The 26,744-nt window shown below is 50.6% G+C and overlaps 1 protein-coding gene and 1 long non-coding RNA gene across 2 annotated transcripts in view; one reads left to right on the top strand and one right to left on the bottom strand.

The window, feature by feature from the left end:
• The window catches only part of LOC144178363 (uncharacterized), a 146,786-nt gene extending 132,115 nt beyond the window's left edge, over positions 1-14,671 (bottom strand). The window contains exon 1 of the long non-coding RNA XR_013323998.1: positions 14,157-14,671. This is a non-coding gene — a long non-coding RNA (uncharacterized LOC144178363). The remainder of the gene's footprint in view (positions 1-14,156) is intronic.
• Timeout (circadian regulator timeout) overlaps positions 1-26,744 on the top strand; it is a 366,583-nt gene that overhangs the window by 185,842 nt on the left and 153,997 nt on the right. The window lies entirely within an intron of this gene.

The raw sequence follows: 26,744 nt of genomic DNA, 5'->3' as shown, positions 1-26,744 counted from the left end.
CCCAGTTTTCTACTGAAGTCATCGCAAGCACCACGTAGATCTTTTTAAATGCACACCCTCAAAACAACCTTTAAGCACGTACAATAAGCGTCCGAACTTCCTTCGCAAACATTTTTATTTAGTCACCTGTCTTCTCGCTATCTACCTTTATTTGTTAATTGTTGGTGTAGGTAAGCGTTTACTAATTAGTAGGGGTGAGGCCGAAGATTTATCTTTGTTTTTGTAACTTTGTAGTGGGAATATATAACGCAGCAAGGAAATCGCAGGGGTAAAATCGCGGTGTTTGTTACGCAGCAAAGGTCAGAGGACTATCACAACAGAACCGTTGAAATTCTAGGCGGCCGATGTGGTAATGTGTCCGAGACCACTGCTGGTGGTTGCTTGGCATAGAGCATGTTATAAGCGCGTGTGCATTAAGAAACTGACGGCGAGGATGATGTTGACGCCGCTACTACATAAAGCCTTTCTTTTTAGTTTAAATACAAACAGTGTCCATGAAGCCGGACAGACACTCGTGCACTTTTTGTTGTCTTTGTCATGACGGGATTCCGTCGCCGTACTTTCTGGCAAGTCGTAGTTTTCAGTTCTCTCGTCATCGTTTAGCCTTTTCCGGATACCCGCTGTTAATTCTTTTCTGTGTGATCGTGTAGGTGCGTTCGTGCACAGGGTGGGGGTGGATGCGAGTGAACGGTTATCCTCCGATGTCTGGCATAAAACGTGCCACGGAATCTGCCGTTCCGAAATGAGAAAATATGACTCGTTGCGTTTCTACTGACGATAACTCTTATTAATGGGCGGGGTACGAGCGGCTGCGCTTCTTTACCATGCCGGGCCAAGGGAACGGCAGCGCTCCTTGATTGCCTGAACGTGACATGGGCGGGGCGATTTCTGTTCCCCAGAAATACATCTTCTGTTATGCTCTAGCGGCCGTAATGCCGTTCGCACACTTTCGCTGGGGTCACCACTGCGAGTGGGTGAAGCAGCAAGGCACGATGCACCGTACAGTCCGAAAAAAAAAAAAGAATCCGCGAACTCATAAAGAATCGTCTAACGACTTTGTTATGACACGTCTGAAACGCGAAAAGAATCGTGGTTTTTAGAAGCTGTGCTTGCTTTTCTAGTTTCGTTGCACCTTTGTTTACGGTCATGATCTTTTTTCGTGCTTACGCTGCGGCTGACTTCGAGCGAAACTGGGAATAAAATCGGCGATATACCTTATGGAAAAGTGAACGCTATAAAATTCTGCGCGCAGTGTTTTTCGGGATGTGTGACGTTCTAGAACAAAAAGTATGTGCAGGCAGAGGGAGCAAGTGGGGGACCTAAGCTAAGAGGAATGGGCGTCCGTATTCGAGGGATGTCTTGGATTAGAATGCGCGAAATGCGAGTATGAAGATTAATACGGCGCCCGTCGACACCTATGTACCGCTCTTCTGGTCGCCTTCTCCGCACACGGCTTTGCGCGCTCTGCTGCATATCCCGGCCTCGCATATTTCATGCCTCCACCTCCCGCCCGAGGCATTATTGCGCGGGGATTCCTCTCCTGAGGGAAAAAGCTGCTTCACATTATGGCGGATCCCGCTGCCTCTTTACCTCCCGCCTTCGCAGTACTCCCACTCTCTGCTGCTATTTCTCCTTTGTATTTACGAATATTCAATTCACTGCTCGTTTATTCCGGAATACGAAGTTTTTTTGCGCACAGCCGTCCACAGTGAGGTAGTAAAAAGACCAAACAAGCGGGTGGAGCGTCTGGTGGAGCACCTAAGCCGACAGAGATACCTCGCTGTCTAGAAGTGGCGCGAAAGGAAACGTTTTTTTTTCTTCTTCTTCTCCGTAGCTTTCCTCGAGGGTTGGCTTCTTTGCATACTTGTCGTCGGCCCTTAGTTTCGTAAGGCCTCTTTAATAAAGCGTCGCTTTGTGTGAGTGTTTCTCTGCCTTCCCTCCTCCCTGTCCCTCTTGATATATATTATATCTCGTGGCGGGTGCGTTTTGTTTCTTTGCGCTCTTAAATTTTCATTTTTTCGCTCGCATTTAGAGACAACTAAGCCATTGTTTAGTAGATGTCGAGCCGCCGCGAGCCTGTTAGTTTTCGTCTTTTTCTTTTGCCGCCCTTCGGAGTTTTTCCTTGCCTTAAGAAAGGCTGTAGCGCCACCGTGTTCCGTGTCGCCGGTCCTTTCTGGCGGCTGCTCGTTCTTCTCTTTTTTTCCGCTCCCTTTAAGAGTTTGTTTTAGTTCACTCCCTTCTCCCCCTATTTGTCCCTTTTGTTCAGCGAACGCTGGCCGCTTTGTTTCAAATTGGCAGCTCGAGCGCAAAGGAAATCGAACGAAACTTTCTTTTTTGTCGCGTCTTTCTTATTCCTTGCCCGGCGCTTTCCCTCGAATCTACCGTCTGTTCTTTTTCTTTTTTTCTCCGGCTCCTCATTTTGCCCGCTAGGAGAAGCGAAGCAGGCGAGCGTAGTGCGCACAAGCAGCTCTTATTCTCCGATGACTGGGACTCGAAAGCGAAAATACGTGACTCCTGCATTTTTATTGATAAATGTGCATATATCTTTCTGGCTTGCCGAATGATAAGCAGGCAGCGTTGGAACGGCGTCCGCTTAATACGCGCCTCAGACAAACGGCTCAGCTGAAGGCTAGAAATACGCAGTTGGAGCAAAAAGAGTGAAGCCATTGGCGAGTGGAGGACCCCGAGGAAGGGGTTCGACGTGAAGTGCTGATTAGCGTTTGAATGCGGTCGTGCTGCCAGGTGCAGGAAATGCTGTCCCTCCGTCTGCCATCGGAACCCTTCGCCCGTTTTGGAATACGAAGGTGCGGTGGCGAAAGCTTGGAAGTGTTTACGCAAGCAGAATTGTTTCCTCGAGAAGAACCCTCCTTTATATTCGGTGACACTTTCCTTTTGTGTTCCGCGTCGCTGCTCGCAAGCTGGGTTTGAGATAAAAAATAAATCCCATCGAGCAGCGAAAGCTTCTAGCCTCGAGCTCTTTTAAGCGCATTTCTAGAAGGGGAAGTACGGGCGCGGCGCAGGAAAAAAAAAAAAAACTTAGTCTGGTTTTTAATTTACTTCGTGAGTACGCGGTGTATATATCTAGGCGCTGATTGCATCTTTCTTTAGCGTGGTTGCCCCAAATACCGGCCCCATTATTGCAAAGGTCAGACAAGACTTGCGTGAAGATCTAAAATGCTGATTGGACTGCCTTTGTGACTCGAATGTTTTATTTCGACACAGTACCACTGCTTTTGCTAGACTCGTAATTAGTTTCTTTCCAAACATTACCGAGAAACCGTACGCTAAGCAATGCTCTAAATTTTACTACGAAGCAGTATACCTCTACCACCGATTGGTCGGCGTCAACAGAAAACTCCCGCGAACAAATAAAAGAAATTACTGGCACTGCCAGGAATCGAACCTGGACTTGAATGGGGTTACGGATTGGCAACCCGTCGTCTTACCGACTAAGCTACGCCCACACGCGGAGACAGGGACACAGACGGTGCACTCAACGAGCACAGCGGCGGGTCTAGTCCCTGCGCTCGTTCAAAGCCCTCGTGGGGTTTGCAAACCGCATAATGTATTATGACGTCGTTCACGTGGTTTGGATTGGCGGCGAACGGAACAGCGTCTGGGGAAGGGGAGGGAGAGGGCGCTCTTTAATGGTGACGCATGAAACAAGAGTGAGGGGGAGGCAGTGAGAGAGGGGCTTCCATAGCCGTGAGTGCCGCCTTTTTCCTCACCCATTGCCAGACGCTCCTCCTCGTTTTCTTTGTTCCGTCGCTGCTGCGTTCGGTCGTCTCTGGTTTCACTCTTTGTAGAGCCACGCGTGTGAATTCAAGTGACGTCGCATGGGTAATCGTTGTGGGAGACGTTTACAGCTTCGCAGTCCAACCACCTTCACAGCGTGGATTGGAGATTTTTTTTTTTTCTTTTTTTTTCATTTTGGCAGCGGGGATTTTTGGGCAGTATTTAAACGCTCTGGTGTCACCGGAGACGTCTCCACCACTCGGTGTCAGCGCACTCCGGAGGCTGGTTCAAATTTCCCGCTTCATCCGCGAGAACAAGCAGGATAGCGCCGGAGAGTGAGAGGAACGGTGTGTGTGGGAACACAGCAAGAAAGGGAACCCGACCGCCACGACGCCCCATTGTCTCGCCACGCGTTAAATTGGCCCGCGGGCGTCTCCCTCGTTCCAGGTCGACCTCTTTTCGGCTTGCGCGGTGTCGTACGCTTTCCGGGGTTTCTCCATGTACCCTTCAAACTCCCGCCGCGCGCTTCGGCCCCCATTCCCGCTCCGCGCAGTGGGCGTACGTTGCCGTCTCGCCTTGGCCTGTTGTCTTGGAGCCGCCCATTGGCATCCTGCACCCGGACCCGGCGTCCGCGAGTTGTTGTTTGGACGCACATAGTCTTGTGGTATCGCAGCGGTCGTGTCTCTCCTCTTTGTCCTTCCCTCGCCCGTCTCTCTCTCCAAATCTTCGGCCGTCTCTTTCTCTCGTTTCAGTTTCCCCGCGGGGATGTGTTTATCTCTCGGGACGCGCTGCCGCGAGCTTCGATTTATTGGGCCCGATGCGAGGCCCTCTTTTCGGCGGCGTTGGCGAGGCTGTCGGCCCGGGGCGAAAATAACCAGCGCAAGGAAAAGAGCCTTGAGGGAAAGCACGGTTTCGCCTAATGGCTCCCCCCCTTCTTGCTTCCTCGGTTTCAGCCGCCGCTGCCGTCATCACCCTCCGTTTTCCCGCCACATTTTCGTTAATTCGACCGCACATTGTTCCCGGCGTTTGATCGGGCTGTTGCTTGCGCCGCTTCGCTCCCCTTCCCCGCCCTCATTGTGGGCCGCAAGTTGCGCAGCTTCCCGCTCGTCTCGACTTCGGAAGCAGTCCCGCTTCCTCGAGGAGCCCATCGATTAGCGCGGGGCTGGAGCTTCCGTTGTTGTTTCGTTTCCCCGGCCCGCGCGTGTTCCTTCGGTGCTTGTTCAGACACCACTAGTGGCCTCTTGCATTTTTTTCCCTCCTCGTTGCCGCGTTTTTACGCGCCCGTGCATTCTGCCGAACGTATTCAGCAAGGAACTTACGATAAAGGTGGTTAATGGGTGGGATATTGATGAACGTTTTTCTGTCGTATGGTCGTTTGAACAAATATGGGTCCTTCATTTTACTCGCCGCGGTGACTCAGTGGCTAAGACGTTGCGCTCTTGAGCACGAGGATGCGGGTTCGATTCCCGGCAGCGGCGGCCGCTTTTCTGGTGGAGGCGAAAAGCGAAAATGCCTGTGTGTACGAGATTTCGGTGCACGTTAAAGATTCCCACGTGGTCAAAATTAATTCCGAGCCCTCCACTACGGCGCACCTCATCGCCTGCGTTGCGTCGGCGCGTTAAACCCTGCAATCAATCAATCAATCCTTCATTTTGTCTTCGAATGCGTTTTGTTGCACCCAATGTTATTTCCGTAACACTCGTCTTAATTGACGTTCGCATGCTTTATTAAGTGTGGGTTCATTACCGATGCTCTGGCGTGAAACGTCCTCAGTGTATTCCTTTACCACCACCATATCCGGCCTCCTGTTTACGCGCGCCTAAGCTTCTCTCAGAAAACAACGGCGACACTGCCGGATTGCGTTGCAATGGCAGTAATGTTGCCACCGCTGTAAGCACGATAGTTTAACTATGTCCTTAATTTTATACCGGATCCTTCTGTCGCTCTTGCATTAGTATGAATTACAAGACTTCGTGCTCGCTCCAAATACGACTTAACCTCAGCTGCGCAGATAAATGTAGTATTCCCTCATCACAGTGGTATTAGTGCTTTAATACGACTAAAATTTATTTACCAATTATTTAAAGGGCATTACAAGTTTATTGTTTCCGATATCATTTCATTTTCATCTGGGTACGCACCCGCCAAAGGCATCAACTGACAATAACCCCTTTTGGGTCGCGAAATAACTGCTTCAAATATTTCTTTTTCCCGGGTACCGTAACTCTGGGATATGAATTAATAACCAAGTCATGGAGCCGTCCTTATTGTTATTTGTAGCAAATTTTACCTGATGATTCATGTATTGCTGTTGGGTTTGTTTTTATTTTTGTTGTATGTATTCTAGAGTTTTAACATTTGAAAAAAAAAATTGTCTGTAACCACTCTGCTAAAATCCCTGTAGTTGGGACTGCAGTATCAATAAATAAATATCTAAATAAAGAATTATACCGGCTAGCCCTCATGTTTCCAGCCGTCTTTAAAAACATCGCCGAAATCTCCTCCCCCGCATGCTTGCTGTCCCCTTACCCACTTTCTCGTCAGTTTTGTTCGCTGCTTTTGCTACCATCTACAATCTTTCTCGCTCGTTTTGTCTTCCGCAGGCAGGTTGCTATAATCTGCTTCCCAGCTCAATGCGCTCCGCATTCCGGCGGCTTGAAATCTCCGTCTGGTGCGTTTTCATGCAAACGGGTTATTGAACATTGGCGCAGATTTCCTCCGTCTGCGCTTTCGGCCGGGCTCTGTGCGACGGCGCTATCTCCAACAGCTGCGGCCTCTTTTTCCCTACTTTCTCTTCACCGCTCACCCGAGCGCGTCGTCGAAATTCTCTTGTTTGTCTCTGAAACTGGCTAGGACGTAAGAAACAGAAGGATGAGATGGGCAGTCAGGCTGTCTGAACGCGCCGACCGCCGCAGCGATGCTGTTCGTTTGTTTGTTTGCTCCCAAATTCCCCTTACCAATGGCCCCATCTTGAATCTCGCACTGTAGCCCGAGCGCATTCAGCGCCGTCGCTCCTTCGGGAGGCCGGGGCTGCGCCGTGGTTCTTTTCTGTGTTCGCGAGGGTGCGCTTTTTGAAGTGGCCCGCGCTGCTGCTGCTGCCGCGGCCCTTCGGCGCGGTTGGTTGCGCGATTTGATTACCCTTTCGGCGCATTATTTTCGGAGCCCAGGAGAAATATTCCGGACGCTCACCCCCTGCCGTCTACGGTTTGTATTTCCCTTTTGTGTCATTACGTCCTTTTCTCCGCCATTTTTAGTCGCCACGTGTTACTTCCGTGTTTTACTCTTTTCGTATATCACAAAAAAGAGCGGAATCGACGGGCTCGCTGGAAAAATACCAACATAGAACGCTGGGAGTGACAGAGTGAAAGAGAGCAAATGGGCAGTGCTCCCGCGATCGACATTTTTTTTTTTTTTTAACATTGCTTCTGGCTGTCCGTCGCGTAGTCTGTATGGCTCCTTTTTTTCTTTCCCCTAGCGCGGACGAACAGGACGTGGTGCCCCCTTTCAAAAAGAGCACTTCTTAAAATCGCGCTTCGTTGCCAGCCTTATTTCGCTGTCGCTTTATTTCCTTTTTCCTCGGGTCCCAGGAACACTCTCCGACGTCGTTGGTCCCGTTCTCGCGTTCTCTCCGTCTCCATTCGAAGGTCGGTGCTTGTGTGTAAAAGACAAAGACAGCGCAGCCGCCGGTGCCGATTTTCCCCTCAGTTTCTGTCCTCTGTATATTATTGCTCCTTCTCCGCTGGCGCAGGCTTTTTTCTCCCCGCGCCTGTTCACTGCCACCTCGCCATTTTGCGACCTATATCGGCCGAAGTGTCGTTGGCAGCTCGCGCAAGAAAATTACCTTGTTTCTTGGCCTCCCGGCCTCCGTTCTGTTTGTGCCCGAAGTGCGCGTTCGTGTGTTTTTGCGCCGTTGTTGCGATTTTGGTGCTGTTCCTCGTGTTTCGTTCTGCTCCTTCTTTTCCCCTAGCCTGCGGATGGCTGCTAGCCTCCGGCACACCTTCGGGAAGTCGCCGCGACGAAAGAAGGGCCCCTCTTAGCGACCGACACGTCCGTGTTGTAAACGCTTGGTTTGGTGGCCTAAGTGGTGTTTAATGTTGCGTTGTCTCTTGCCGGCTTCGCGCTTTTCGCGGACCCCCCTCCCCCCTCCCGCCCACTTTCTTTACGCTATCCTTGCTTGGCCCATTTTCTTTCCTCGCTCCGAGAGTGAAGGAAAGTCAATGCTGAGCGTCTGACTTCATCGCGTTTCCGGTTGGTGGCGTAAATGTGATAAAACGGGAACGTCATTAAAGCTTCTTTTACGCGAAGAACTAGCCGGCCAAGAACGCATGCCGTTCCGAACAAACTGTGTATTTGTGAGGATAATGAAAAATGGCCCTTGCTGTGTTGAGGGAACGCAAGTGCAAGCAGTATTATTATACTATGTAAGTTCTGTTTACAACAATCTTGCTGCATTTTACCCGCATTCGATTTTCCCGAGTTTGTGAACCAACGCCGTCAGTGGCGCCTTTGCCGCCATACACGGCTGCAATGCGCTGTGCACCCTTTACAGGCGTAGTGTTTTTTGCAGTTCTTGCTATTTTAAGTGCACAGTACTTTAGTGGCTCACGTTGTCGTCCGTCGTAGCTCGCTCGCTGGGCCCAAGTGGAGCCACACAGCGTTCCGTCGTAGCGGTGTAACCCAGAGGCTTCGAAAGCCAAGCCATATAGTCATAAGCGTTCCAAACTCGTGAACCGCTGGCGCTTGTCATACATCTCCCCGTTGTTTAGCGCAAAGAAAACTGTAGGTACATTTGAAGCAAAATATACGTAATTAACCGGCAGCGCCCGCGTTCATTTAGTTAGGAATGCTCGTTGGGTTGGTTTTTACGATAGTAAGCGAAAAAAGTGGCAGTGCAACGCCGGCACTTGCGGGAGGAAAAGCAAGCACAAAAGGAACAGACCTTCCGCTGGCGCAGTTTCAGGCAGGGGACGCGCGAGCACTGCGAAGGCGGGAAATTTGAAATGCGTTGGGTGGTAGCAGTGAGCGGATAACGGCGCTACAGCCTATAATGGCGAATCACTGCTCTGCACTTCCGAAAGCTTTCACATTGATTGGAACGGCTTTAATTTTTTTCTCAGTTCTTTTTTTTTTTTTTGTACACGCTTGATTGTATTAAGCCGGAATCCTTAAGTGCTTCATTGTGCGAAAAACTGGCGTTGTTGTTGTCTGGTACAGCAAAGGTCCGCTGCTGTAAAGCGTAAATATCAAAACACATCTCGGTTAGCCTGGAATTTTATCCCGGTTCTACAAAGTCTGAGCCAAGTGTGTTCCCACCCGTCGCGCTACTCGGCACGTTGCTAGCGGTGTAATAAGAATTAGCCCAAGGTTGGCCGAGCGCGTGCGCCGCTGACGTCATATCGTGTGACAGGTGAACGTACCTTCATATAAGGAGAGCAGCTGCACGCCGGCCACGAGGAACTCTGATTCTGGGAAAGCGGCGGCGAAAAGTGTCGCCAATCTGCCCCTCGAACTAATTCGCGCCAAACTAGAAAGAGGCGCAACCCCGAGTAGCACTAAAGAAGTCTTTAATAAGCATCGCCAGGAAAGCCATAATGCTTTCGCCTTCAAAGCACGTAAGGCCTGAGGAACTTTGTATTTGCTGTCACGGCAGTGTTTCCATTTCACGTGATTACTTGGGAACCAGCTTACCTTGTTTAAATTGAGTTCGCGCATATTTCGAGCTTTGATATGAAAGCAGGAAGTTGCGCAAAAACGAAAAAATACCGGCGCATTCCGTAACCTTTGGTAATCGAGTCCTAACGCCCCAGAAGCACCACGCCATTTTTGCGGCCTCGTCAGGTTTCCTACTTCGTCGTCGAAGCTCACCTTTCTCCCCGCACATCGACGGCGCTGAAATTGGGATGGAGGAAGCGGAGGAGGACGAGCGAAGGGTTCTCCGCCCTGAGGAAGAGGCTGCGCGTCGCCACTCGCGTTACCACGACTCCTCGCGGGAAGCAGTGGCGTGACCGCATCTGTTTTCCTCGGATCATGTAATAAGCCCTCTGCCTGGGGCGAACTTCGATCATGCGGTCTCACATCGCTGTTCCCCTTTAGCATTGGGTTTCTCGGGGGAAAATGACGCTCTCCTTGCCCGTTTCAGCCCCTTGTTTGGCAGTGTCGGGATTCGAGGCGGAAAGTTTCCACTTTGCTTTGCGCTGCGACGTGTTAGCGATCCTGCACACCGTTCGTCTTGTTATCGGGTCGGCGTCTGCTTCGTTGTTGGCTTTTTTCTTCGACCCTTACTATGTCGTGACCATACATGCATAGACTTATTTTGAGATATGATGCCTCTGTTCGAGTCGTTTGGGAAAAAGAAAACTGTACCTATTGCTCCTATTTGCCTAAGGGCGCTTTGTTCACAACATTCATGGTGCGTGTTTTGACTCTAATGAATATTTTTTCCTACCACGTACAAGGTAGCGTTAAGCACTTCCTACCACTTTGTTATCGGAAGAAGTGAACGGAAAAGTTCGTGCACACAGTGCTGTGTTCACGCAGGGAGAGAAATGTGTGTGTGTGTGTGTGTGTGTGTGTGTGTGTGTGTGTGTGTGTGTGTGTGTGTGTGTGTGTGTGTGTGTGTGTGTGAGAGAGAGAGAGAGAGAGAGAGAGAGAGAGAGAGAGAGAGAGAGAGAGAGAGAGAGAGAGAGAGAGAGAGAGAGAGATAGAGGGGGAGGGAGGGAGAGGGAGAGAGGGGGGGGGGGGTCCAGCAAGGCCAGTGGTCAAGTTCTGCGCAATCCCTTTGACTGCCGTTGTCTCCTTCCTAACCAGATGCTCGCTGGACCACTGCGTCACGGTGTTTACTAGGTGCGCGCAAGATGTCGTAGAGCCTCGCGTCGCCTGTTGTCGCCTTGTTGCGCCAGCGCAGGAATAGCAACAGCGTGCCCGGCGCGCACAATGCTTAGCCGGTTGCGTGCGTGCAGGGCTCCTGCCGTGCCGCCTCGGTAGCCGGGGCACCGGATGCCCCTAATGCCCCCTAATGTGTCCCGGAGTTGTCCCTGTTTGTCTTGGGCTGCCCCCGAGACCGTGACTGGGCCGCTCGTTGTCGCGGCCCTCGGCTCGGCCGCCAGCACGATCGATCCTTGTTAGCAGTGCCTTTGTTAATGTTACCCCTTCCGCCCTTGGAGGTCGTAAAGCATTTATATGGCATATTGATCGTTTCCCAGACCACTTTCTGTGCGCCGTCTTCAGCCCAAGAGAGGCGAGCGGGGGGCAGTGCATGCAGGGCCCCGCGTTGCATGGTCTCCCTCTGCCCGCTGTTGCCACGCCTCCAAGCTGCTTCCACTCGCTGTCGTTCCGCGCACGCCGTCGGCCAGACGAGGCCGCATATGCCGCGAACATGCTGTAGAGCCGTTTATTAGCCAGGATTTCCTTGTTTGAATTTTTTTTTCTCGCTCTCTGGCTAGTTCGCGTGTTAGGTGCCAGGGGTCGCATATTTGTGTCGCTGGTAGCGGCTGTAATTGTGCTCCTCTCTCCCCCCGCCCTTAATGACGGGAAGTTCAAGGTTTACATTAAGGTTTTGCACTTTTTGCCACCCCGGGACAAGAAGCCAGTGTTTGTAAAAAGATGTCCTATTCGGTTCCGAGATTTGTTTCAAGCAGATGACTATGGCTAGGCGTATGTTTCTGAGAAGTGCCCCGCTTGCCGGAGTCCGCGTTGGATGTGTTTTGGCTATATTTTTCTGTTGTGAACTATACGGCGGTCGCCGTACGTGCGAGGGGGACGTTGGTTTTGCGTGCCTGCGATAACACCGTTTTTGTTTTATGGCGTGCCCGCTTTCTGTCGGGAGGGAGGGATAGCGTGCACTGGAAATCGGGGTAGAAATTAACAAAAGCATGTTAAAGTTTATTTCCGACGAAATTTTTAAAATACGAGCTTAATCTTTTGCAAACCCACGTTCTTTTTTTTTTCTCTCTCTTCACACAGCCAGTACACGCATTGCCGTGTAGCCCAAAACAATGCAGCGTTACGGTAGCAACTGTAATAGTTACGGAGTGTACTTGTTCACCGCAGTAAACTAGAAGAAAAACACAAGCGCCGAAGAAGCAGTAGACGAAGTTACGGGCACCGCCGAACGTGGGCGAACCGGGTGCCGCGGCGTTTCATCTGCATGCATTTACATGGTAGCGCAGTTTTTCCCGGAAATATCCAATTTAAAACATTCATGGGATACGTTTAGCGCGTTGAAGCTGCACCGGGGCTATGAAATTCTTTCCCGCCGGGCTCTTCCTTTATCGAAACCGAATGATAGGCTGCTGACTATACCGTACCGGGAATGACGTAACAGAGGGAGGCGAGATGTGGAGATCGCCCTGTGGAGGCAGTGGCTGGGCTATGGAATCGCCCTGGGTGTGTCCGCCGGGAGGGCAGCGTTAGAGGTATTATTGCGCGTCAGCGGCGTAGGATCAGTTGCAACGACTCGTCCAAAGATATTCACCCTCAATGAGTTATGTGACCCAAGGCAGGTGTAGGGAAGAAAGAATGCCTCGGTAATTGTACCAAAAACAGTTTAGAATATTATTGGAGTAAAATAATCTAAGTGACATTGCTGTAAAATGTACTATTATGACGCAGTATGGCCAAAATATTCGCCTAATGTCTGCAAATAGTCACTTTGTTCTACCTTACTATACGTCACAACGTTGCCGGAGGATGGTGCGGCTGGCTGAGCAGATTTTTGCTATGATCAGACTGAAGAATCAGACTGAAGATCAGACTGAAGAATTCCCTTAGATTTTCGGTGTGTCAGCCCTCAGAAAGACCTCGCTCTGCCACATCCAAGATGGGACCTCGTAAGCGACCACCATTTATAGAAGAGCAGCCGCTGGAGGGGAAACTGCTCCAGTACGTCCTGTTCGTCTTTCATAGTGGTATATGACACGTATGGGCTCGCTATGTAAAAAACCAATCACATTTCGTAGATGTCGCGCGTAGCGATTCCTCCTAATCGTTTTTTTTTTTATCCACCGTTGAAATAAATGTCTATCAACACTATTGCTTGCAACGGCCCAAACAGAAGGAAAAACAGATATTACAAAATCAGACGGAAAATAAATTATAGTTATCGGTGAAAATAGATTCCGGTCTCATTCGCGACAGACAGGTGGCCTGGCGTGGTCTGAAATGGTTGGTCCGAAGCTGGAGGGAGAGCTCCTAAAGCGATGTGGTGATGTTATGTCAAACAGACACGAAAACAGCGCGCACCAACGTTTGCGAAAAAAAAAAAAAAAACGAATTTTACTTCCAGTGGTAGCACTGTGGTTAAGGAATTCTGCTGCTGAGTCCAAGGACGCGGGTTAAATCTAGCCGCCACGCCCGAAATTCGAAATTCGGAAAAGAAAAAACGCCAATGTGTTGAGATTTCGGCGCACGTAAAAAAATCCTAAGGGGGACAAAAATAGTCTAGAGCCCTCTAGTAAATCGTGCCACGGTAGCCCTGGTGTAGCTCCGGCGCGTTAAACCACGCAAATGTGAATTTTCTGGGTGGGGGAATTGCAAGGGGTGTAAATGAAGTAAAGCGGCCAGGCGCGCCATGCGTGCTGTCGCTTTTCGTCGTAGTTTGCAATGAAGCTAGCGAATACGCCGGTTTTACCAGTGTTTTGGTAGCACTGTGCGATGCAAGCCTGGATCTCATCCCAAATTTATCTTGTTTGCCTCTGTCAACATCGCTATTTGACAGTTAAGTAAAGAAATCGGGAGGAGGCGAATGAGGAGGAGGAAAAGGGAAGAACGGTTTCAGCCGATATTAAACGGAGTTTGTGGCATCTTCTCACTTTTTAAATTGCCTGTTGGATCTATTTGACTATCAGTCCCAGACTGTCCTCGAATTGTTTAAAACTAGAAAAGTGAAGATGACCTTCATGGGCTCACTCTTCGAAACGCGCTCTTCGAAATGCGCAATCTTCCGTATATAATCGGACGAGAACCGTCTTGCTGGCTTGAACTCGTTACAACGAGCTTAAATGTGGCGGGAATCGTCTTGCGTTGCGTGGGCGAAGTCGGAATGTCCGTTGGGTTTGAGGCATTCACTTAGCGTAACACACACAGAAAACGAAAGAATTAACACCCTAAACCCACAACCACCGTATATAGTGGCGAAATCTTCTGGCGACACATGCGTTTTCGCAAAGTTCACAACGCTACATTACCGCGGAAAGCACACAACCAACATTAAAAACGTTAACAACGCATGCAGGCCATCTTAGATACCGAAAAACGCTGAGTAAACTACAGCAATAATTCATCTGGCATCAGTTAATATGTTTGCTTCCCCCCTACCAAACATTAAACTTTCAGTAAGAAGTTAGGATGAATGATAAGAAGGCGCAGTGCACCAATAATTTGTGCAGGAAAACAGCGACACGTAAACATAAACTAAGACTCACTTGTACCGGCGGGGGTGAACCACGAGCACTCGGCGAGCTTGGTCAATCCGAAACGTCTCTGCTGCGATCGGTGCGGTTTTGCAGTGTTTGAGAAGCCGAAGACGTTGCACTCGTTCCCGGGATCAGTCCCCTTTTTCTTCGTTCTCGACGGCAGTAATGTCTTCGCCGTAACGGCGCGCTGCAAACACACCTTCCGCGCGATTTCCCTCCGTTCCCTCGCAGCAGACGGAGCCCTTATGTCCGTCGAGCAACAAAACCGCCAACTCGATTGCGAGTAATTAAGCGGACGCGAAACTGCTTTCCGAGAAAGTCTTGCCCGCAATCACTCTGTGCCAGCACACACGGGCGCACCGAGCAATTTCCGAACGGCGAAACTCCGGGCGGCTTCGAACTCTGTTCGGAGCACGGCTCGCGGCCGCGTTCTCTGCGCGCGTGTGTGCGTTGCCGGAGCCCGGGGTGCGTTTTTATCCGCCCTCTCCGGCGTTTGGGCGCCTGCGCGAGATGGCGGCTCCCTGAAGAGGGAGCGCCGGGCGAGCTCGCACCAGTGGTTCTAGCCCTGCGCGGCGCCGGTAGGGGCGCTTTGCCTCGGCCGGATACCCGAATTTATCATTTCGGCCCGCGGTTCTGTCTTCTGCTCGGCGACGTGCGCTTTTTTCCCCGCCTTTTCCTCTTCTTTGTTTCTGTGTGAGCGGGGCCGTCGCCTCGTATTTAAAACTCCCGGGAGCAGGCGCTATTCGGGGAGGCACGAAACACTCAGCTTATGAACGCTGTCAACGCGAATCAAATTTAAGCTCGGCGGTGATCTCGAGTTTGAGAACACTAATTGCCCGCTTGTCAGGTGTGGCTTCTAGGTTGAGGAAAAAAAAAAGGAAATTCATTGAAAATTCTCAAACAACGTCGTGTGTTTCTGTATATCACTGCTTTTTTTTCATAGTTGTTTGCACGAAATAAGAAAATAGGGGTGTTTAGTTTTTCTTCGGCGTAGAGTCCTTGTAAATGCCTACTCCCCTCTCTCTCTCTCTCTCTCTCTCTCTCTCTCTCTCTCTCTCTCTCTCTCTCTCTCTCTCTCTCTCTCTCTCTCTCTCTCTCTCTCTCTCTCTCTCTCTCTCTCTCTCTCTCTCTCTCTCTCTCAAGATATGCCTATGTATACTTACACAGTGCCTCTCCAAGAACATAATTGAGACGAACAACGACTCCTTGCAATACTGCCACTCATTTGCAGTCGATAGGCGTTTTGGTTACACCGGCGCCCACAATTTCCTAATCTCTAGGCTTTTGCTTGCCAATTCGGTCGATGTATTATTATTGCGTGAGCAATAAATGCTTCATTTGACAAACGTTTTCACCGTTGGGCCGTGGACACAGAGCGACTGAAGACGGGAGAACGACAGAGTGCGTGCGTAGAAGGATGACGTCAGCCGAGCTAGTGGCGGCATTGGCGGGGGTGGCGCTGCGTCCGCACCGCTGCCAGGCTAGTTGTTCGGGGGAGGTCAAGTCGAAGCACGGCTAGTTCCCTTCGCCCACGCGCGTGTCTCACGGTGTTTCGGCGCCTCCCGTCACCGCTCGCGCGTTGTAAAAAGGTCGGTAGCGAGAACAGGGCGAAGTAAGCCGTGAAAGATGAGGGAAGGGGAATTACATACCGTTACTTGCGTAACGATCGCACTTTTTTTCTCCAAAAACTTGGATGTAAATTTAGGGGTGCGTTCATTACGCGGGGTAAATTTTTCGCGAAAACCTTTCGAGCACAGAAAATGCAAGCAAGTAGTGGGTCAAAATTTTTACGATAGGTCTCATGAACATAATCAAATTTATAAATAAAAACATAATAAAAACTCCGCACAGCGCTGCCAGCCGCTTTGCAATGTGATGTAAAATGCAGTGTTTTTTTCATGAATTACGGAACGCGCGGAACGAGTTTGCTGCGAGGTGACAACAGGTAGACTAATAAGTGGCTGCCGCTATCACAGTGCAGGACATCAAAACAGACGTGGGGTCCGACGCAGCAACCTGAGCGCGTTCTTTTTTTTTCTTTGTCTTGTGAGTACATTATGTGCATTTAGTGAGTGTTTTTTTCCTCATCAATATTAAACGCATGCTTGCCGATATTGCGAAAATCGCCAAGTGTGCGGCAATAACGTAGCCATGTCCGCTTTGAAAGGGAAGGAAACAGAGGTAAGCAAGACCATCATCAGCTAGACTTGGCACACAATACGACATACTGCTGCGGCAAGTTCAGGGTGCGTTGATTGCGCGGGAAATTTAAAAAAAAAAGAATTTTGACCGAACTTTAGGGGTCGATCATTATGTGAGTAGATACGGTACTATATCGGCAACTGAATGTCAATACTGGTGGACAACAAAAATTGGCCGCGTATCTGCTCCTTCCGTTGCAAATGTCGTCAAAAGACGAGTCTTTGTAGACATTTGCAAAGGAGATGCCCCTCGTTGCCTTCCCGCTCACCTCTCATGCTGTTCTTGTCTAACGTTGGTTCTTGTACCGTCGTGCTCATCCCAAGGTAAACACACCAAGGGTTTGCTCAAGGCGATTTGAATTTACCGCGTTCCACTGCTACAGGCCGGGTTCCTCGATGCAAGCGGTGCAGTACGGCGCAGACGCGCGTGAATCGAGGCGGCCGACTTGAAGGTTTATAGAACCGCGTGGCCGTGCTTCACGTGCGTTTCAATCAGAACGTGGAACCTACCTAGTGGAACCTTTCGTTTCTGTTGCCGCGTGATTTTTCTTATGCCGCCTGTAGGTAGCGCGGGCAACAGCAGGCGGCGATTGGTTTTCAGCAGTAGATGTAGAATATCATTTGCTATCGAAAAACCAAGCATTCATGAATTTTTAAGAAAGGAACGCTGTAAATATCCCTTGTGTATGAATTTGCGGTCTTATATTTGCGTAATGTCTTGTTCATGTTCAACAAAGTTGACAAGTATGAACATATAAACTGGGCTTAGACGTTTACATGTGGCTGTGGGTATATAAGACTATTGCGCAGTGTACATTTTACTTTGGCCGGGTGGCTGAATCGAGTCACAGACAGACGGACAGACATACAGACAGACCAAAATTTCTGGGTTTAAGTTGCCCAAGAAAGACTATCGTCTTTAAAAGCAGCGGCAGGCAGCCACTACCGCTGCTGAAGAGAGCAAGCGGAATCACCGAGATGGCTATAGCGCGAAGCACGGTTGGTACGTTATGCGAGAACTGTGCGGAAGACGGCGTATTGCGAGCTTCTGAAGCCGCAGCAAGGAGCGTGCATCGCGCCGAGCATCAAGATCGCGAGGGAGAGGGATTAGATGCTCACGTATACTTAAAGAGCAACCAACGGATCTTCCACTACTTCTTTTGTGTGAGTTCTCCACGCACAAAAGAAGGTCAGTTAAATGTAACAAAGACATTACTTGCAAAAAAATGAGGGTGTGGAGGAGGGAGTTAGAAGATGTTTAAAAGTAGTAGAATGCTTTTTACTACTAGGCTACAGAAACACGTGATACAACGGGATAAATTTCACAAGAAATGCTTGGAGCCATTAAATGCTTCATCTTTCTTTTTTTCCCTCCTTGGCAACTTGATATTGATTAAGTGGTTATACTTGTACAGCTTGTTCTCCGCGTAAGCTCTGCAGCAGCGGCACGAACTGAACGGCGTAGAAGACGCAGTTGTGCTGTCTTTGCATGGGTGCTGGTTGTAAGTAACTGTTTCCCGCAGAAATTATTGTCAAAGCATGACCGTAAGATAGCGAGCTGTTTCTTTTGCAGGCCGGGAGGATGTTTTCTTCACATTTTTTCGCGCGCTTGCTATTTCCGTATTTTACGCTAGCGGCCTGTCACGGTCGTTTCGCTAAGCGAAAAGACAACAGCGTTGAGAGCTATAAAGAAAATTTTAAGAAACGGAATAAAGTAGGTCACTTCGCGTGCAGTTTCAGCGAAACACAAGCGTGGGAAGTTCTTTTCGTCTGTATTTTTCTTGTTTAATTTCGCATGAGCAGGCGTTCGTGGTTCCCTGGGATTAAATTAAGCCTCACCGTGTTTACAAAGACTGCAATTTAGTTTTGCTGCGATAGTTTTCGGAAGTATAATGCAATCCTTGGCGTAGGAGCGCAGTTTTTCGGTTTTGCCTAATAAAACGTGCGCTTTGTTGAGGTGGTTTGTTCTCTAACAATGGAAACCTTGCCTGCATGCCTAACAGGTGGCAATTCGCTTTTTAAAATTGCTGTTTTCTCCTAGTCTTGTGTAGCGTATACGCAATCAGCCCTATGCGAAAATTTCATTTCCCGCAGCATTTCGGCGATTCTTTCAGGCAATCATGTTTTTCACCTAGCTCGGGAAACTCTCGGGAGACGTCTTGATAATTCATCACGCATAATTAATCATGGAAGAGCGGGACCAAAAATTCCGCTATTTGCCCTTTGTTTCTGTGCCGCATTTCGTCGTGCGCTTCTGCGGCGGCCTATTTACCTGAAGCGCAACAAATACAACGTGACTAGGGAACTTTTGGCGCTACGTCAGGGCAGCTAGTAGTTGATATTCGCCCGCACGTAGCCGTTTTCCTGCCACTTCTCCTTCTTCGCTGCCGATATCGTTCTCCTCGTTTCTCCCGTGACCTCGTTTCCGCGGAGCAGCTCGAGCGCGTGCCACAATGTTTCTCGAGGCAGCGTCGGCGGTCATCCAGACGACCGGGAAGCCGGATCGTTTTGTGCGGCGATCGCTCATCCTCGGGGCGTGCCGTCCGTCCCCGGCGAGCGACTAAGCGAGCACGTGTGTGCGTGTTTCCGAGTCTATTTCCGCGCGCGTGCCCGCCACGCTTTCCGCCGGCGCGGGATTATTGCGGCGGCGCAGCGCGCTGTTCGCCCGTCGCCCTGTCTGCGCGTACACCGCTTCGGACGCGCAGGAGCAGAGAGACGTCGTCGCTACCGCTGTCCCTGAGGCACGCCTAGCTGCGCCAGTGTTGGCGGGGCCGTGATTGATGCTGAGGCCCACCCTGGCTGCGCCTCTGGGATTCGCTGCCGCGGAGATCGTGATTTATAATGCGCCTTTCTTCGCCTTCCGCACTGCAGCCCGGCGGCGTCCCCAATTCCGCGCCCTTTGATGGGCCTCTTCGGTCGCCCGCACTGTTCCCGAATGCCCTGCCGGCGCTAGCCAGGCCCGGGCTGTTGTTACTGTGGGTGCTCTCCACGCAGTCGATTTGTTTCCCTCTTTGGTGTGGTGGGCGGTGCCTATCACCGGAGTAATGTTTATCCCGATCACTGCGTGATGTGTTCGTTTCGTTCGTTGGGAGAAACCGTCCCCGGAAGTGCGCGCAGGTTTTGCGTCACACTGTTCGTTGATGGTCCCGCCGCCTAATCTGACTCTGGAGGAGCGTTTGGGAAGCCTTGCGCTGGCATAGTCCAAAAGCACTGGGGCGGGAAGATTCGTCGAATCATTGGGGAGCGAATACCTCAATCGCTTAGTTTTATTCACTCATTCGGAAAAATGAACTCTAAGAAAGGCGTTGGCGTTGTTTATGAGGGTTTAGTTGTCCGGTGGTACATGTGTTAAGCGTCATTTTTATTTCTCGTTGTTATAACCACCTTAGATTCACCGTGATTGTTTACCCTGGAAGGTTTAATTATGTCACATCGCGTCGCATGAGTGTAATAAAGCGAATCTTGGCGGATAACTGGACCCAAAGGAGGACCCTTGCGAGGTTTTCCGCTCTCTCAGAAACAAGAGCACGTCAATGGATCATCGAGCAATTATGGGCATTCTGACGTCAAGATTGGCAGATTTAGTCCGTGTCAGTAGTGTTCGGCGAGCGAATGACGGGGAATACTTGTCCTTTGCTCTTTGTCTTTTCACATTTCGCTTGTTCGTGGGGACTGTGCGCATTTTACGCCGGCCAGACTCCCGCACGCGTTGTTAAGCCTGCTGATGCGCCAGTGATATGGTGTCTCTCAATTGCTGTTTGTATATTTCGTGTACGTAAATGACACATAGTTGCAGATGTGATTTGTGCGTAAAGTGCACATAGCTGAAAGCGCGATTCCGTTCTCGTCCCTCAAGGCGGTGCAAGACACGGCGGTGCGTCATATATATATAGGCAATGGGCCTATTATTTCTTCAATTAACTGCATCAAGAGTATACCAGAAAGAAAGAAAATCTTCTACTCGACAACGTTATTGTCCCTCTTACACCGCCATTCTATCGTGTTTGTGTCGGAGTCCGTGCACCTCCGCACGCCCCGCATCGTCCTAATGAAACGCGATATTGGGCGAACGAATCAGGAGCAGCCAGTGCATTACGCGTCTTCGGCCGGCGGCCTCGTCCATCCCTAACGCGTCGCGCAGCGCACGGAGCGCCTCGGTGGCTTCGCTATTGTGCCCGGGGAGCCAGCGGGAAGATATTCCGGTCTTTCCTGCGCCCGGCCTCGCGTATAACGCTCGCTTCTTGCAGTTGCCTCCTCCGCGCCCGTATTCCCCGTCTCGGCGACGGTCCCGCAGCATTGCACGGGTCGTCGCGTGTGACGCGGACTCTCTTGTGGCGCTGTCCCGCTTGCTCGACACGCGTTATTGGGGCCGCATATAATCAGCCAGCGCCACGCACAGCCGGCTTAGGGGACGGCGGCTGCTGCCGCTTCCCTGATACTCTGCGTCCCGCACTGCTGAGTCCGCTTCGCCTGCGAGCCGGAAACTGCCTCCCGGTTCCTCTGAAACGAATATGCTGTTGCGGTGCGCTTGTGGCTCGCGCCTATTGCACTGCGCCCTTCGTTGACGACTCCGCGTCTTCTTTCGCTTTTGCTTGTAGGCCAGGACTTCGGCAGATTCCCTCAGTTCACCGAGACGGCGCCCGGAATATATAGTGTATTGATGCGGTGTGTTGCTCTTTGAAGTATCCGGCAGCGCTCATCTTGTTTACAGTTCGCGTGTTTGTATTCCCTTTTTTTCCCCTTCTGTTCTCGTTCTCCGGGAAAATAGCGGGAGCAGGGAAGCTTTGTATGTTCGAAGGGTCTTCGTCTTCGAAGTGTACTTTGTCGGAGCCTCAGTCCTCCCTTTTTGTCTCCCGTTTCTTCGTTTTCTCCCGCTGTCAATTCCGGGCCCTTACTTACCTACGTGTGAGCTTAGCGAAAGTTTAGTTTTGACACAGACCTCGTTCTTTTTTTTTTTTTAAAGACGTTAGTCTTTCTTGGGCTACTTGAACGGGAAAATTTTGGTGTATGTCTGTCTGTCCGTCTGTCATTCGATTCAGCCAGCCGCCCAAAGGGAAACATTATCTGTGCAATAGTCTTATATACTCACAGCCAAATCTTAACGTCTAAGTCTGGTGTTAATGTTCATACTTGTCAACATTGTTGAAGAAGAACAAGACATTACGTAAATATAAGGCCGAGAAGCAATACAGGAGTGATATTTACAGTGTTCCTTTACTATAAAACTAGACATGCTTGCTTTTTGCGATAGCAAATAAAATACTACATGAACTGCAGAAAACGGTCGCCTGCTGTTGCCCGCGTTACCTGGCGGAATCCTAAAAAAATCAAACGGCAAGAGCGATGAAAGGTTCCACTAGATAGGTTCCGCGTTTTGCTTTGAACGCTCGTGAAGTGGAGCAACGTAGTTCTATAAACGTTGTAGTCGGGTGCCTCGATTCACGCGCGTCTCCGCCGTACGGCAGCGCTGGCATCGAGACACCCAACTGGGAGTGGTGGAACGCGGTAAATTTAAATTGACTTGAGCAAACCTCTAGCGTGTTATCTTGGGAGGAACGAGACGGGAAAGGAACAGCATGAGAGTTGAGCGGGAGAAAGAAGGGATGCATTTACTTGCCAGAGGCACCAGTCGACTATCGTCTTGCGTCGACATTTGCAACGAAACGAGCAGATACGCGGTCGTTTTTTTTTTTTTTTTCATTTTTATTGCTGGTGGAATGTGTCATAGAAGTTTGGTTCAGTCGCTTTTTTTTAGTCTACAAAACGCGGAAAATTGTGTCAGTTTGTGATTGTGAACACGACACCCAAGACAACGAGCAAGAGACGTTGTTCCCTGCCACGAACCGATACCAACCTGTTTGAGCGTCAGTGGCGCTTATGTGGATTAGAGAGAGAGAGTAAACATTTATTTTCTGGAAATTGGGTGAGGGTAAAAAGGGGGTTAAAAGAAGACGGGCAAGGGCGGCCATCCTAGTCCGGTAGGCCACGTGCCACGGCCGCTGACCTAGCCCGTTCGACCAGTGCAGCCTGGTCCTTGAGCTGGCCGCTGCGCAGCACGCACTCCCACTGCTCGTAGGTTGGGTGGGTGGGGGGTGAAGGGATAGTAGGGCACTGCCACACCAAGTGGAGTGTTGTCAATGGGGAGTTGCAGTGTGTGCAGTTTAGGGAGTAGGTGGTTGGAGATATGTGGTGTAGATGTTGGTGGTTATAGAAAGTGTTGGTCTGTAGGCGCCGCCAGATTCGAGCGTCCGCGGTGGGAAGGGAGGGGTGAGGTGGTGGGTAGTAGCGGCGGGACTGACGGTAGTGGGAAAGTATATCGGCGTAGGTGGGGTAAAGGCTGGAGGGTAGGAGGGTCTGGGGGTGGTGGGTGGTTCATCCCCTCCGGCAATGCCCGGTAGGTTAAGGCGCGGGCAGTGGCGTGAGCCACCTCATTCCCGGGAAGAGACGAATGCCCTGGGATCCATACGAGACGGATGTCCGGTAGTGTGGGTCGTTGGGTGAGGATGGAAAGGGAGAGGTTGGTGATGCGACCCATAGCGTAGCGACGGCAGGCGGATTGGGAATCAGTCAGGATGGTGATGTGCGTAGCAGGCGTGGGTGCAATGGTGAGTGCAATGGCCGCCTCCTCTGCAGTGTCAATAGATGTGGTGCGTATGGTGGTGGTGGTGTTGCCTGTTGAGTGTATGATTGCGATGGCGTGTGCAGGGTGTGTGCTGTATGGGGCGGCGTCTGTGTAGTAGGCGGTGGGGTCTGTGCTATAACGTTTAAGTAGTAGTCGTTTGCGATGTGAGCGGCGCCCCTTGTTGTAGATGGGGTGCATGTGCTTTGGTATTGGGAGCACTTGGATGGCAGCGCGGGTTGTGGGACGGAGGGTGCAGAAGGTTTCGGGAGTGGGGTTGGAGGGGTAGCCGAGGCGGGTTAGGAGGTGGCGGCCACTGGAGGTAGCTTGTAGCCGCTGGCGTTGACTTGCAAGGTGTGCTTCAATAAGCTATGGAACGGTATTATATATGCCCAGCCGAAGGAGGCGTTCCGTCGGAGCGAAGTTGGGAAGCCCAAGGGCTGCCTTATACGACCTTCGTATTAGTGTGTCGAGTTTGGCGATCTCTTGGGATTGTGATCATGGATTGCACGATCCGGCAGGTGTCTGCCTCTCGGAGTCCGTGTCGACGGGAGCATACTCGTTGGATAAGGTGAGTCAGTTGGGATACTGTTGTGCGGATTTTGGGGAGAAAGGCTGCCCCCGAGCCAGTGTGATGGTATTGCACGCCGAGGATGCGTAGAGTTCTGACCGTTGGTATGGGCTGGGCGTCGACGGTAACCGTCGGGTCGGGGGTGGGCTGTGGGCGGCGCCCGCTAGTTCTGTCACGTAGTATTAGAAGAGCGGATTTGCTGGGTGAGCAGCAGAGCCCACAGTTCCGTAAGTAGTGCGTGATAGTGTCTGTGGCCTCTTGCAGCCGGTCTTGCTGGTAGCCAGGAGAGCCTTTGCGAATCCAGAGAGTAATGTCATCTGCATAAAATGCATGAGAGACATCTGGTATGGAGGATAGCAGTGGTGGGAGACCTGCCAGGGCAATATTAAAGAGTAGAGGCGATATGACAGAGGCTTGTGGTGTGCCCTGCGCTGACGTGTGAAAGCAGTCACTCTTGTGTGGGCCGATGCTCAGGGTAGCAGTGCGGTTCGAAAGGAACGCTCGGGCATAGTTGTATGTTGCGGCGCCGCATCCGGTGTGTTGGAGCTGAGTTAGAATCGCTGAGTGAGTTACATTATCAAAGGCCCCCTTTATGTCTAATACTAGAATGGAGCTTGGGTGGGTCTTGCTCAGTTTGTCGATGACTTCTTCTTTAATTTGGAGGTGTATGTCCTGGGCGGAGAGGTTGGCCCGGAACCCGAACATTGTGTGGGGGAGCTGGGCAGTGCTTTCGAGGTGGGCTGTGAGCCGATGGGTGACCAGGCATTCCAGTAGCTTGCCATACATGATGTCAGGGCGATGGGCCGAAGATTGTCTAAATTGATCGGCTTGTTGGGTTTTGGGAGAAGGCTGATATCTGCATGGCGCCATTGTGGTGGTAACGTGCCGCGGCTCCAATGGTCATTGTAGTATTTGAGGAGGGCCTCTAGATGTTCGTCGTCGAGATTTCGTAGAAGTTTGTAGGTGACTTGGTCATGTCCGGGTGCGGTATTGCGGGTGAGTTTAGCGAGGGCTTGAAGGAGTTCCGTGTTGGTAAAAGGTGCGTCGAGGTCCGGGTTTTGGGCCCCTTGGTAATCCGGGTGATGGGGTGGCGTGACAGGTGTTGGGAAGAGTCGTTGGCGGAGCGTGGAGAAAAGCTGCGCTGGGGGTTTGCGTTGGTTGTGTATCAGACGTGCGATGTCTTGGTTGGTGGCCGTTTTGGAGGGGGATGTGCCCATCAGTTTGCGGAGAACGTGCCAAGCCCGTTTGGTCGTTAGAGCCCCCGCTAGTTGATCACAGAATGAGCGCCAGTTCTGTTGTTGAAGTTCTCTGGCATAAACATATAAACATCTGGCTGAAAGTGTATTGTGTTGTTCTAAAAGAAAGGTATTAATTGAGTTCGTGTTTAGTAATTTTCAATCGTGTTTGAACACAGAATTAAGTGTCACGAGAGTGGGTGCTCCGTGACCGCAAAGCGGCTGACAGGACAGTCTTACGATTATTATTTTTTTCTTTAAATGAACCCTGAAGGTGACGCGGAACTTCTGCTTCAGTCAACACACAGCCGGGGCGGAATAACAAACATGTCAAGTTTAACGTGAAGTGTAATTAGGAAAGGCAACTAAGAAAGGTTAAACGTGCACCTCTCGAGGCGTTTTCCGCACTACTGGTTCATGCCACGAGGCGGAGTCGCTTCGCGGATCGGCGGATGCTATTAAATACAAACGCAAAATTGATTGATTGATTGATTGATTGATTGATTGATTGATTGATTGATTGATTGATTGATTGATTGATTGATTGATTGATTGATTGATTGATTGATTGATTGATTGTAGGGTTTAACGCGCCGACCCAACGCAGGCGATGAGGCACGCCGTAGTAGAGGGCTTTGGATTAATTTTGACCATGTGGGGATCTTTTGCCTCTGCCGAAATTTCGAACACACAGGAGTTTTTGCTTTTCGCCTCCATCAGAAAAGCGGCTGCCGTGGCCGGGAATCGAACCCACGTCGTCGTGCTCAGCAGCCCAACGCCTTAGCCACTGAGCCGCCGTGGCGGGTGAACGCGAAATTGACAAGGCCATCTGCGGCGCTCATATTGTCTGTCCTCGTGCTGTCAAATTGCAGCAGCACATGGAACCTATAGTTCCGCTACTATACGTATGAAAAACTCTGATTTAGTACGTTAAACGGCGCCCGACTACTTCTGCCATAGTGGGGCCATTCGCAATCGAATGTAGTCAGTGTGGTTGCTGCTCGCTCTGCTCCTGCTCCATGACGTACGTAATAATAAATTTTGCTACGCCATAAGCCTATTTATAAACTGCGATGTTTGAAATATGCCTTTTTAAATGCAGCGATGCTTCTGTAATTCAACCGTGTCCTTTCGAACGGAATAGTATGTTATCAGCGGCCCAAAGCGAAGTTGTTTGTTGTTCTCATGATCCTATTCATCTCCTCTATCACGAGGAAGGAACTATTTTTGCTATTGTGCAAAAAAAAAAAAAAAAAGCTGCGGTGGGTCAAAACTCATATGAGCGTTGGACCGTAAGAGGAAGGCTATTTTAACTCGTTCTCAGGAGCCAACAGAAGATTACCATACCCGGGCGGTGGTCGCTGATCTATCTTCTCTTCCCCATTACCCCTTCCTTTTCCTGCCCCAACCACCTTTGTACCACTACCTCAACCCATATTTCTACCCCCTCCCGTTCCCTTTCTCTCCCTGCGATACATATGTGGTGCAGGCTGGGAACCTCTTTCCCTCTCACAGTCACCTGACCTCACCCTTGTAGAGTTTCGTAGATTAACGCATTGGGTGCCTTCGACGTTCGTCGGTCCGCCACTGCTGCGACCCCGACGCCCATTTATATTTTCCCTAATTTTTCAATCAGGATTTCGATTTCCTAGCGCTTACTACTTTCGCCCTGTCTCGCTCCTCCTCGCCCCCTTCGCCACGTACGTCCTGCAAGATTCTGCGAAAACGTCAGTGCCATTTTCCCCTTTACTTCGGTTTATCAAACGTGGAAGGAGCTTTGCGAGGTTCCCTACTTATAATCGCATTCGCCCCCCCCCCCCCTTTCCACATTCTGGGAATCCCTGTTTAACGTGTTTTTTTGTTTTGTTTTGTTTTCCTCCGTCTCTCTTCTCGCCTTTCCCCATTTTCGCGATGTGATTCCCTCCGGCGCGCGTTGGAGCGTATCGCGCTGTTTTTGAACCGGTGGTCCCA

This window comes from Haemaphysalis longicornis, unplaced genomic scaffold (assembly GCF_048455015.1).
Source record: "Haemaphysalis longicornis isolate Haplotype H1 unplaced genomic scaffold, Haemaphysalis longicornis Haplotype H1 scaffold_4, whole genome shotgun sequence".
Lineage (NCBI taxonomy): Eukaryota > Metazoa > Arthropoda > Arachnida > Ixodida > Ixodidae > Haemaphysalis > Haemaphysalis longicornis.
The sequence above is the reverse complement of the archived record's forward strand: the minus strand, read 5'-3'. Positions and strand labels throughout refer to the sequence as shown.